This window comes from Calidris pugnax, unplaced genomic scaffold, assembly GCF_001431845.1.
Source record: "Calidris pugnax isolate Ruff unplaced genomic scaffold, ASM143184v1 scaffold34, whole genome shotgun sequence".
Lineage (NCBI taxonomy): Eukaryota > Metazoa > Chordata > Aves > Charadriiformes > Scolopacidae > Calidris > Calidris pugnax.
Genome location: NW_015090771.1, coordinates 1,522,632 through 1,533,812, shown reverse-complemented (window position 1 = coordinate 1,533,812; position 11,181 = coordinate 1,522,632). Strand labels below are relative to the sequence as shown.

Here is an 11,181-nt window from a genome sequence, read left to right as displayed (position 1 = left end):
GGGGGGGGGGGGGGCGGGACTAGAGGGGGTGGGTGCAGAGTAGAGTTCCTAATTTCTTTCTACTATTTCTGTCCTCTGTTGTTCCATTCATCCATTTATTATCCCTGTCTTTCCTCTGCTTCTAGTATTTCTCTGCCTCCACGCATCTCCCTTAAGGGATTTTTGTTCCCTTCTATTCTTGTCTTGGTAGCTTTCTCATTTCCATTATTACTGCTTTGTTTCCTTCAGGTTTCAGCTGTTATTTTGCCCTTTCTCTTTCCACTTTTATTTTGACACTACAGAAAGCCAGATGTTCCTCACAGACTTCTGAAACTACCTCTGAATATTCTGTTCTCAGGAAACACATTTGTGAATGAAGCCTTTAACCTAAAGCTAAAGACAAAATTGGTTGGTTTCAGTCTCACATAATAACAAAAGATTACAAATATTGGCCTGAACACAGGAACAGTTATTCATTAAGGAAGGTCAGTCAGATCTACTCTAACCTCTGTGGCTGCTTCAGAAGCACACTTCAAGGAGCATTACTGAAGCAAGAGATGCAGTCTAAAAGCAGCTTCCTCTGTATTTGTGTTTTAAAGACAAGACTTTTGCCAAAATCAGTCTCGTTTTTAGGAAATTCTGATACAATATTTTATACCAGCTGAAATTGGTGTGTTCTGGCTGGCTAGAACTAATATACCCGTATTGTTAGAAGTCTCATTGTTTTAGCAAAAACTTTAAAAGAATTAAAAATTATCTTTTTGTGCAACTGATAAATCTATTTTCCAAGCAGTTTTATTAGGCTGACTTTTATCTCTTGTAAGAAAACTAGCAAAAGAGCTCTCAAGGTGGAAGACTTTTTTTTCATTAGGTCTCATTCCTCTCATGTCTGAGGCTCCTGATTACATTTTTTTAATAAAAAGCAGGCAGGTTTATCCCTATCTTCCTGAAAGCAATATTGCACACAGCCATGCCTGAAGCTTCACACCCTCCTGCCTCCTTTACTGTGAACCAACACCCTGAAGACAGAGTGGCTTCTTACACCCTGATCTGTGGTGGTTTGGACTTGCTGTTCAAAAACCACCCGGGTGACCCCAAAACTTGATACATAGTTGCACATGGTAATTCTTCAGGAAAATTGGGAGAGAAAATTGAGTATATTGGGGGGAGAGGGGAAATATAAATCTCTGTTCTGACAACAGCGTAGCTAAACAGACAGTACTCAAATCCATCTATGTTACAGCCTGTGTGCCTTATCTATCTTGTCATTGTGCTATTACTGCTAGGTACTGTGAAAAGAGTCTATGAAACTCCTTGATCTCAATTTGCAACTAGAGGGTTGCTCACACAGTTTGTTGCTCAACTAAACACCGAAGTACGTAGTAAGCTTCATCAGAGCAGAGGCTGCCTTCCATTTCCTGCTAACAAAACCAGTACTCTCAAAATGGAAGAATATTTTTATGACCTTTCACTATTAGAGACTGTAGCATCAACACTTCAAACAAACTGATATATGCCATAAGGAACAAATTGTGATCTGTATTTGTATTTTGCATACAAACTCTCCTACGTGGTGGTTCTCCATCTTTCAGGGCCAATGGATTACTGTTGAGTGGTCAATATCTATCCAAGTTCCTTATTTTTATTTTATTAATTTATGTCTGTGGAATAACTGCAGCCTGCTTACAATAATCTCCGCAGGCCACTGCTCTAAAATAGAAAGCTTTTTTGGATATGGTGTGTTTGCACGAGGATACAAGTTATGTTTTTCAAGATTAAAACCAAGAAAGTTGACTGGGGAAAGGGGCCGTTCACTGTGAAACTGAAGCAATATGTTAGTAACTGAACAGTAAAAACCTGTAACTGTTCTTCTAAAAACAGAAGTAAAGTACTGGTGGTGCACATGTCATCTCAAGTATTCAAAGTGCTCTACTGCCAGGAGTACTTAAGGCAACTTGCCTCTTGAAGCCAAAAGTTGACTATTGTTTAAACTGTACAACTTTAAAAACTATAAATGCATGCAACAAAAATTATAATTTTGGAAAGAACTGATATTAATGAGAGGAAATTTCTATCCTCTAGGAGGAAAAAACTGCCATGAGAATGTCGTCAGAGGAACACGCACTTGGAACCAGAGTGGCAGCAGAGATATTTCTATATAGTAAAGATAATGCAGACCCAACAACAGAAATCATTTGATTTGAGTTAGAATACATCTGCTAGGGCTTTCATTTTATATCATTAGTATACAAACCAGCTAATATCATACCAACCCTCATAAATACAGAAGAGACCATATGTTTAACCATAGGATATTACTGCAGCCTCTGCCACAAGCGTTTGTTGAGCATGATTTATGGAACGATACGCAAGCTATATAGGAAGAACAAATTCATCCTTGATTTAATTCTAAGGATTTTCAGCTTTTATGCAATGCATTACCAAAGAGAATATTATAAGCTGAGGGAAGCTAGTGCACCGATTATATGAGATTAAACAAAGATCTTAAACATGGAAAGTCATTATGGGTTGCTAGCCAAGGTGAAACTGATTTCAGGCTTTGCCACTCTTTGGAGCAACAAGATCTGCTGCAGAGGCTACCTAGAATTTGCCTTTATTTTAAAGGCGGTGGAATGAGGCCCTGGTATGTAATGAAATAAGGGGGGGAAAAAAGGTTCCTCTGTATTCACAAGCAATCTCTCTGGGCAATTATGGACAGGTGCTGAAAGGTTCTACAGGAAAATTATTTTGGTCTTCTTGAAAACAATAATAACGACTCATGCAGCAAGCTGTCGCAAATTCTCAAACTGTTTACAAACTTGCCTACAACAGAAGCATAGTCTTGTCTAAAAAGCAATGCTGGGCTCATTCCACACCAGCTTCTCTGAACAGCTTTTAGCTGATGCCCTGAAGTTTTTATTTTTAGAAGCCAAAACAGAGTTAGCTACATCTAGACTTTGACCAGAACAATGAGATTAATAGTCCTTCTTTGTGAATAGAGACAGGAAATATACAAAAACTAAATCCTACTGTCTTGTCTTCTACACCCACGTGAAAAGAGAGACCTTGACTACATCATTATAGTTTTACCTAATTCTGATAAAATCTGATAGTTATGCCTTGTGCCTGACCCCAGCAGCTTCTAATTTGAACCCTTTTCCAAAGGTTCACCACTGCTTTAAAGGAGTTAAGTACGTACTTATCCTCATTTTACAATCTGAAAAACTGAGGCACTGCAACCGCTTCTTGCCATGGAAACTTCTAGTTAAAGTGAAAGATGCGTGTGATCTGCAAAGAAACTACTCATTTACCTAAGGCACAGGAAGTGCTGATGTCAAACCCCTGAGCTGAATTCAGGAACTGCCACCCTCTTACCCTGGTTGTGAACCACAGCTCCTTGCCCTCCAGATCTGCAACCTAGATCCTACCGCCACATCTGACAGGCTGGCTGGGTCTTTGGCAGCCCGAGGGGGGTTACAGATTCCAGAGATGGGTACGGAGTATTACAGACGGATTTCTGGGAACTCTGTTTTACGGTGGCTGTTTAATACCAGGAGAGCTGTAGTTTGTGAAGGAGGAAGAGGCAAGAGAAATTCACCGAGCACTTTCTAAGGAAAAATCAAATACCATACTTCCTAAATTCACATGGCATTTGTCAGAAGCTCCAAGCAAGTGGCAATCAGTGTGACACTACTTAATTTACAATCTTTAGATTAGAAAAAAAAAAAGGCAGAGGTAATATGGCTGCATTTGTAGGCATGAATAACGCTCTTTCTAAAAGCCAGCGGCACATCCTTGGATCCCTGTGTCTCCCACAAACAATGAAACGGAGATTATAAAATAATCTCCCCAACCTATTACCCCAACAACTGCCTCCATTATGCAGACTGGGAGAGCGTCCTGGGGGTGCCTTATATAACTCCTTGCTCCGAACCCCCCCCCGGCACTCGGGGAATTGCTCTTTCCTCTGCCCCGCTGGCTCCCAGAGCCCGGAGGGCGGGGCGCCGTGCGGGGAGCGCGGCGGGGCTGAGCGGCCGGCAGCCGGGCTGGGGCAGAGCCGGCGGGCGGGGCCGGACGGACGGACGGCGGCAGCAGCGCAGGAGCCGCGCAAACTTTGCGCCGCAGGGGCAGGGGGCCGGGCAGCGGCCACAGCGGCGACGGGGAAGGGGAGGGGGGGGAAAGACACGACTCGGCGGAGCCCCTCTAGCCGCCCCGACCGAGCACGGAGGGGAGGAAGGCGGCCGATGAGGAAGTTGCACCAGTCGCCTCTCCCCGCACGGGCCTCCGGGGGCAGAGGGGCGGCAGTAGGGGGCTGCACAGCGCGCAGCTGGGGCGACTTACCCATGGTGCCGCCGCGGCCTCCTCCTCCTCCTCCTCCTCACCCTCCTGCTGCTGCTGCTGCCGCCGCCTCTCCGCTGGCGCGGAGGGAGGCGCGGGAGGCGTGTGCGGGGAGCGGGGCGGGCGCGGAGCCTGCGTGCGGCGCGGCTATGAGTCAGGGTAGCACATCCGGGCAAGGCCGCCTGGGAGACACCCCGCCCGGCGGCACCCTGCCGCCGCCGCCGCCGGGGAAGGGCGGGCAGCCACGGAGGCAGGAGGGAGGTGCGGGGCCGGCGGCAGCGCCCCCGGCTGGGGAGGAGACAGCTGAAGGGAAAGGGGGAGGCGGGTCCCCGCGGGGAGCGGCAGCTCCCGCCTCTCTCCACAGCCGCGGGCCTCCTTTGTTAGAGGGGCTGGGGTGGGGCAGGGCGCTGAGGGAGCCGGTGCGACCGGTAGTAACGGCTGCGAGCGCGCGCGCGGCGCGGTAACACCTCAACCTCCCCTCACGCTGCGGGCGCCTCAGCCTGCTCTTCTCTCCCCTCACCACCCCCGGGTCCCGCGGGGAGATGGGGCTGAGGTTTTACCCACGGGGCGCTGGGCAGGGTTTTTTGTTTGGTTTTGGGTTTTTTTTTGCCACACCGCAGCGTCCCGCAGCGCTCTGTAGTGCCGCCGCCGCCGCCGGGGAAGGGCGGGCAGCCACGGAGGCAGGAGGGAGGTGCGGGGCCGGCGGCAGCGCCCCCGGCTGGGGAGGAGACAGCTGAAGGGAAAGGGGGGGAGGCGGGTCCCCGCGGGGAGCGGCAGCTCCCGCCCCTCTCCGCAGCCGCGGGCCTCCTTTGTTAGAGGGGCTGGGGTGGGGCAGGGCGCTGAGGGAGCCGGTGCGACCGGTAGTAACGGCTGCGAGCGCGCGCGCGGCGCGGTAACACCTCAACCTCCCCTCACGCTGCGGGCGCCTCAGCCTGCTCCTCTCTCCCCTCACCACCCCCGAGAGAAGGGGCTGAGGTTTTACCCACGGGGCGCTGGGCAGGGTTTTTTGTTTGGTTTTTGTTGTTTTTTTTGCCACACCGCGGCGTCCCGCAGCGCTCTGTGGAAGGAAAGAAGGCTGCGGTTGGTGCTGCGGGCCGGTGAGGGAGAGCGGCGGGGCTGGAGAGGGCCGCGCCCCGCTGCGCGGTGGCTGGGCGGGAAGGCGGGCAGCAGCCGCCGCCTCCTCCAAGTGCCTTCAAAGGCTTGAGCTCCGGTCAGGGTCCATCCCCGCCGCCGGAGCGGGTTTGGGGTGGTTGGAAAATGGGGAGTATTTGGCCGGAGGGGGTGGTTTAGGCCGGGTGGAAGAGCAGTTTTGGGGTGGGCTGCGTGAGGTAAAGAGTCAGAGGAGGAGACCGGCAGGTGAAGTCCCGTGGCTGTGTGTTTTGCCGAACCTCCGTTGTGAGTTTCACACCCGAACCTGAAAGGCTTCTGCACAAGGTAGTTATGTGTGGAAGGCATTTTTTTTTAACAAGAAAATGCATCTCTGTTTTCAGCGTTCCCCTTTTCTGCCCCGGGATACTCTATAGCACAAGAAACAATGAGGACTGTTTGCCGTTACAGTCCTTTCATTATAGCTGGGAACCATTTTGGAGCAGGGTTGAAATTAATTGAGTACCTCTTGTAGTATTGCAAGAAGAAGTTGTGAATGGTCAGCCCCTGCAGTGGCTTCACAAGTGACACCAGTCGTCTCTTTCAACCAGCACCTGCTAGGGGTTTCCTCTCTGGAAGAGGTCCCAGGAGCTCTCATGCTTGTAAAAGGGCAGTGTGATGTGACAAGCAAAGAATAATTTGTCAGTCCCTCTGCAGAGTACAAACTGAACATCTTGGCGTTTGCCCGTTTACTTTGGTGTAGCCCAATGATTCACCAGCTCTTTCCTTAGGACATCGGCAGAATTTTGCAGTTGACTTCAGCGGAGTTCGCCACAGTCCCAGTATGCAGAACTTGACACTGAAGATGTGTAATATTATGGTCAGCTGATACTGACAATGTGTATGTTTTTACAATTGCTAGACAACTAAAACACTTTTGTTATTGTTTACATTACACCGTGACTGCAGAAAATTCAAACCAGAGCATGTTGGGTTTTTTTTTAACTGGAGGGCTTGCCTAATTCAGTACCTAATAAAGTACAGGGATTCTTAAATGAATCTAAGTGGTGAAAAGTTGTCTTTTTCTTCTTCCATCTATTTTCAAATCTTGTCTGAAATTTGTCGTTGTCCTATCTTTTTGCCTCCTTATTTCTTTCTTATGCTCAGCTGTAAGCTTTGCTTTGGCTTTATAACTGTGTCCCAAATGTTTCCTCTACTTGTCTGTGGAAAAAGGCAGTGAAATTCTGTTCTTACTGATTCATCTCTGAGGGATCATGGAGGAGATATTCCACATATTATTCCATGTTATTTTCCACTTGGATACCTGGGATAAATCAGAGAAATCTGTAAAATGACCAAGTTTCACAAATTTACTTGCATGTCCTAACTGAAATGCATACATATATCTTTGCAAGGGCCAGAAAGCAAGGACTGTTACCTGCTCTGAGAGAGGATTTTGAGGACAGTGACTTCTAAAGAGTTCTCCTTTTAGAAACATGGCAGAAAGGGGCCTGGCTTCTTTATAATTGTTTTTTGGTGGATCCAAAAGAACTGTTTAAAACTAGGGAGACTTTTTGATCTTTTGACTGAATACTTGTAAATTCTAGGAGAGAAAGAGAAAACTCTGAAGGAGATAAGAACTTCATTTTTGTCAATCTCTCAATTCAAGCTTACAACAGAACAAAGGGGCTCTTGTAAAAAAAATAATCCAAATAAAGCCCTGCCATTCTTGCAGCTTAATGCGAGATCCTGCATGTATGGCTACTCGTGGTATAGTGCAAAAGGGAGAGGAGGCTTTATGAGAGGAATTTCTGTCTCCAAGAGACTACAGAAGAGTTTGGGGCCATCAGGCTCTAAATACTATATCTATTGAAGATAGATAAGCAAAATCAGTGAGCTGAATTTTTTTTAAGTGATTAGCAACTGTGAAGTGTGACGTAGTGATGCTTTTGAGAGTATCTCATTAAAAACAATGAAATGATGATGTTCTTGATGTATTCATCAAGGGAAAAAAATAATTAAGAAACAAGTTTTTGAGGAAAACTGGGAACTAGAAGCAATGTACTAAGTTACCAGTGAGGTTTGCAATATAAATTGTGAAGAAACCTGTACAAGCATATTCTGTGGATTTCAGGGGATGTTTAATTTCAGCAGCAGGGAAGAGAATTAAAGCTTCTTTCATAAAAATATCCTTTAGAACGGCTTATGAGATCCCTGCTTGTTTCTGCACTTGTAATGCAGCTGTGAAAATTGAGTTGTAGACTACAGAAATTCTGAAGTTATTAACAAGTGCTGTCTTGCACTGCCCAACACTGACTATGTCTGATGTACTGCAAAGACAATGGAAAATTTGGTCAAAGTGACCTTCCAGTGCCTATTACTTTATGAATTTTCTTTTTCGTATCTTGCATCAGTTTCAAATTCTCAGCACACCTCACCCCTGATGTAGCAACTCCTTGAAAATCTCAGATACATTATATCATTTAGTTTGGCACAAAGGTGCAGGTAAGGAATATATTTTTAATTGCCTCTGTACTGATGTTAGAAACCTCCACGAGTGACAGGAGAATATTGGGATGCTTAAATACATAGGAAAATATGATGTGGTATGGTACTGTGACTTAGTGGAATTTGGATCTTCTGATGGGAATGGGCTGTCACAACTTGTTCCATAAGTAAGGAAGGGCAAAGAAAGCAGAAGTGCAGGTAGCGCTTTACCTTTTGTTTCCTGTCAGAAGCACAACCATCTGAGTCCTGGCACCTTGAGAAATTTAAGTTCTTGTAAAACTAGAGGTGGAAATAGTGCAGGGCTGTCTGTGAACTTGCACACGGACAACAGGACAAGCTACTTCTTGAGATCTTCCTGTGATATGTGAGTGGGGAGACAACAAAGTGTGCACAGGGTTGGAGTGTTGGAGATCTTGATGTTCTTCTCCCTGAGAGTAAGCTGCCTCACATTTTCTACGGGATAACAGCAGTTATTAATACAGAAGTGAACACCTGACCTTGTTCAATGATAACTCATTCGTGTACCCATATCCAGTGTGTAAGTATTCATGATAAAGCCTTTCTGGTAACTGCTGGAAGTTGAAATTTGAAAACTCCAGCCTTGACATAAGGTACAACTTTCTAGCTGTGAGTGCAATTTAAATTCCAGAATGGCTGAGCTGGAAAAGTGAAATCTGAGAAACTAATGGGGTTTTTGTATCTCTCAATCCCAGGCTTTCAAAAAGCAAAGCTTTAATCTGGCTGAAGGAAAAATCTGTGTGTTATGTGTGAGTGTGTGTGCATTGTGTGTCATGCTAAAAGATTGCAGTGACCCTTTCTGGTATGAAAATTTGGGACTTTTTGAATGACTAGTGTCTTCTTTCTTCCTGGGCGAAGGGGAGAGTATAAGGGGAGAGTATAAATGGCATATGATACTTGGTATCTTCATAACACAGACTCTGTAAATCTCATCTCACCAGCATCTAGTCATCCAGCTGTTTTGAGCTTGCGAATTTGGTGGTTCCCTTCCTCAGTGGTGGTACCCAGTCGAGTTTGACTAAATCCAAACAGGGTTCAGGTGAGTAAAGCCAGACTAATCTGTGGAACATCTAGCTTAAATTTGTTGGCCTGTGATACACAGGTGACCTAATTGCCCCTGCTGGCATTATGCCTAAGTAGGTGATTCAAGGCAGGTGGGAGGGTTGGGAAAAAAAAAGTAGAAAAAGTTGAACTAGCTTTCTGGTTTATATTGTTTAAAGGCAAGGGAGAACTTTTTTCAGCCACCATAGATACCATAGAATGAAAAAAGCTAACATAGTCATCAAGAAGGGGTTTTGTCTGCAGTCATCTCCAGCTGGGCTCTAGGTATGTTCTTCCCAATATTTACTAGCTTTTTTTTTTTCTGCCTAAGTTAGAGGGATGTGAAACAGATTGGGGAAAAAAACCCTTTTTATAGATTCACACCACTATTTCTGAGTAAGTGTTAATAGGTAATCATGTTCTTGGGTAAAGGTTTATTTTGGAGTTGTTGTATGTACAAAGCAATTATACAGTGCTCTTTATTTTTAATTGTGTATCTTCATTTGTGTAAATCACATGTTTTTGGACTTAACCTAGCGAAGTGTGTGCATCTGTGGCAGTTTGCTACAGTGTATTTTATTTAAGTGTTATAAAGCATTTTATACTTAAATGTTATAATTTATTACTACATAAATAATGTTGTTCCTCTAGTGAGACTATTATGTCCTGTTAATTTTCTACTTCCATCAGTTGCTCTACTTTGGTGTAAATAAAATTAAAACCTGTAAGTAACTTCTAATTTGTAAAATATAGCTTCTGACTTGATAATACTAACGGATAAAATTTGAATTCTACTTAAGCAATAATAATTGTGAGAAAGAAGCTGTAGCTAGGTATGGCCACTGCGTTCAATGGTTAGTGCTGCCTAAGCCAAAAGATTACAGTGCAAGGAAAAGGACATTTTAGGGTAGAGTGACAAAAAAGACTGGTTTGAAATCCCACCTTTTAGCACATGCCCATGATGATAATCTTTCAACAACTGATGGATAAGAATAGTTCTATTGTTCGCTGTATATATTCTGATAGAATCAAATAGCACAAAAAACCCCACCCTGCCCATCTCCAAGAAAAACCCCACTATGCTTTAGCACACAGTATATCCCTTAGTGCCAGGTTCAATACTGCAGTGCTTTAATAACATCAGTAAGCTCTCGGGATTTAAATAAGACACGTGTATGCCAGCCTTTCTTATTTAAATCTTTCTGCCCTTTTTGAACCTTGCAATCCAGTGATCTTGAGCTTCCCCAGTACTCTTTAACTCTTTCTTTATTTTGCCTCTATTTGCTACCTCCCTATCAGAAAATAGTTTTGCCCTGCTTGACAACTAAACTAATTCTGACTGAACTTAATAAATGAATGATGTATTAGACAGATGACTGTCTTTCAGAGGGATTTGCAACTTTGAGGCAATGTCTTGCCAAGTTATTGCCCACAACATGCTAGTGTTACATTAATCTGGAGAAGGGAATATTTGGCTGCCTTGACTATGACCTTTTAAAGCCTGTCTTTAGTTCAAGCAGATGAAATATGATTCTGTGGTTTATTTAATTTTTGGTTCTTTAGTAAAGAAATTCAGGCTATGTCTTAAGGTAGTAAAAAATTCTTTAGTGTGTATATATGCAGGACCCTGTATGTTTTATGGTTTCTTAACTGTAATACTGGCTATAGGTTTCATTGAATTTCAGAAATGGAACTTTCACTAAATATGTACATATCTAGATCTGTACGTATATTATGTTTATTTCTCTCTATACACACAAATATGTGTACATGCATAGATATTTCTGGAATATCTTAAAAATGTAGGTCGAGTATGAACTAAAAAAAAAGGTCTTTTGCATTTGTGGAATTCTGACTATCACAGACAAAAATCCTTCGGCTTTAATTTTTCAGTATTACAGAATTTAGCATTTTCTAAAATATGTTACAGTTTTTACATTCCTGTTGAATGCACCATTTTGCTGCAGCAGGGGGGCATTTTTTATTTTTTTTTCTTTCTACTCCTTGAGCTACTGTAACCCATATTTCTCTGATTGCATTCCAAAACATAATTAGCTGCACCCTGTTTTCCTGGGTCTTAAAGGTAGAGCCCACTTTGCAACCAGGTGGCTCCAGGTATAACCTGGTGATTTGAAGTAATTAATTTTGTCATTTTTCCTAGCAAGCTCTCATCCTGTATTTGAGATGATACTGCAAAAAACAGCCTGTGAT

General features: G+C 44.1%; 1 long non-coding RNA gene across 1 annotated transcript in view; it reads left to right on the top strand.

Annotated features, from left to right (window-relative positions):
• The window catches only part of LOC106887293, an 11,407-nt gene extending 9,146 nt beyond the window's left edge, over positions 1-2,261 (top strand). Inside the window, exon 3 of the long non-coding RNA XR_001411846.1 lies at positions 2,062-2,261. This is a non-coding gene — a long non-coding RNA (uncharacterized LOC106887293). The remainder of the gene's footprint in view (positions 1-2,061) is intronic.
• Positions 2,262-11,181: the final 8,920 nt, after the last annotated feature.